Genomic DNA, 2,063 nt, shown 5'->3' with positions numbered 1-2,063 from the left:
AGTATAGGCCCTAGGACAGAGCCTTGAGGGACCCCACTGGTCACAGCACACCACGACAATTGACTTCCATCAACGACCACCCTCTGGGTCCTGCCACGGAGCCAGTTCCCCAGCCAGCAGATGGTGGTGTGGTCGAGGCTGCAGTTAGCGAGTTTTGCCAAGAGATGATCATGGGATACCAGATCAAAGGCTTTTTTAAAGTCAAGATATACACCATCAATCTCTTCCCCCTTGTCCAGGTGATAGGTCACCTGGTCATAAAAGGAGATAAGATAGGTCAAGAAAGACCTACCCACAACAAACCCATGCTGGGTATCCCTCAGGATATTGCCATCAGCTAGTCTGTTAAGGATGGCCTCTTTGATAATCTTTTCCAAGACCTTCCCCAGGATAGAGGTCAGGCTGATGGGCCTCTAGTTTGCCGGATCCACTTTCCTCCCTTTCTTGAAGATAGGCATCACATTGGCCTTCGTCCAATCTTCGCGCACTTCACCAGAGCACCGGGAGTTCTAAAAGATCCGTGCCAAGGGTTGAGCTATGATGCTTGCCAGCTCCTTCAGTACCCTTGGGTATAAACCATCAGGGTCGGATGACTTGAAGGTATTCAGCCTGTCAAGGTGTTCCTTCATGAGGTCAGCTTTGATGGATAGTAAGGAATCTCCCTCACCCGGGCCTCCCTGACCCACAGTGGGCAGGGGCGTCCCATAGGACTGGTGAAAAACTGATGCAAAGTACTCATTTAGCAAATTTGCTTTTTCCTGGGCATCGGTTGTCAGTTGTCCCATCTGGTTTAGCAGGCTCCAATGTTGCCTTTGCTTTTCCTCCAGCTCCCCACATATCTGAAAAAGGACTTTTTATTGTCCTTGATATTTGTAGCTAACTGGAGTTCCATCACAGCCTTGGCTTTCCTGGTTTGCTCTCTGCAGGTCGGGACCAGTGCAGGGTACACCTCCTTGGTGGTGGTTCCAGTCCTCCATCCTTTGTAGGTCTTCCTTTTCAGACGCAAGAGGTCCGCTAGTTCCCTGGAGAGCCAAGGGGGCTGTTGTAACCTTTTGCTGCCTTTCCTCCGAGACGGGAGACTTTGCTTGCGCATCCAGGATCGCTCCCTTGAGGAGCAACCACTTGTCCTAAATTCCCCTCCCCTTTGGGTTGTGGCCCTTTAGGGCCTCACTGACAAGCCTCCTGAGCTTGTCCAAGTCATCTTTCCTGAAGTCGAGGACCTCTGTATTACTGACTTGCCAGCTTTACAGCGGATGGTGAAGGTGATCAGCTCATGGTCACTGTCACCACACTTCCCTTCAATCATTAGGTCGTTGATTAGGTCGTCCCCAGTTGCCAGTACCAGGTCGAGCAGCGCTTTGCTTCTCATCAGCCTGTAGACTTCCTGCGTCAGATAGAGGTCATCCATGCATGAGAGAAAGCTTTGCAACCACTCAGATTTGGCTGAGCACTCCTCCCACAAGATGTCTGGGTAGTTAAAGTCTCCCATGACAACCATACACCAGGAGCGCGTGGCCTCAGCAAATTCCCTGGCAAATTCCTGGTCAAGGTCTTAACCCTGTGTAGGGGGTCTATAGTAGACTCCCACCATAGTATCCCCTGTGCCGTGTTCCCCACAGATTTTAACCCAGAGGGTCTCAAGTCGTCCACTGTGGGTGCCAGTGTCGGCTTGCAGGGATGTGTAGCTTCCCTTGACATAAAGAGCTACCTCCCGCCACCCCTTTTGTCCACTCGATCCCTCCTGTACAGGTTATAGCTGTCTATATCTGTGGCCCAGTCATGGGTGGAGTCCCACCAGGTCTCCCTTATACCTATGACGCTGTAATTATTTGCGTTTAAGAGGAGGACAAGTTCCTCCTGTTTATTCCCCAAGCTCCTGGCATTTGTGTATAGGCACACAAGTGTCCCCTTGGGGGCCCTTGTCTTGCCTACCGGTTGTTCCAGGGCTGGGGCAGGGGTGGGCTCCCTTAAGTGCCTTGGAGTGCTGGCTTTGCAAGGGTTGCTCAGTGGGCCAGCAGTGGCAGTAGTCCCCCTGTCCCCCAGCGGGCTTAGTTTAAAGCCCC

At 52.1% G+C, this 2,063-nt stretch overlaps 1 protein-coding gene across 1 annotated transcript in view; it reads right to left on the bottom strand.

Annotated features, from left to right (window-relative positions):
• Nucleotides 1–2,063, bottom strand: part of SEPT12 (septin 12) — a 68,640-nt gene that overhangs the window by 41,313 nt on the left and 25,264 nt on the right. The gene's annotated exons all lie outside the window — the stretch shown is intronic.

The sequence above is a fragment of the Alligator sinensis genome, unplaced genomic scaffold (assembly GCF_000455745.1).
Source record: "Alligator sinensis unplaced genomic scaffold, ASM45574v1 scaffold404_1, whole genome shotgun sequence".
NCBI lineage: Eukaryota > Metazoa > Chordata > Crocodylia > Alligatoridae > Alligator > Alligator sinensis.
The sequence above is the reverse complement of the archived record's forward strand: the minus strand, read 5'-3'. Positions and strand labels throughout refer to the sequence as shown.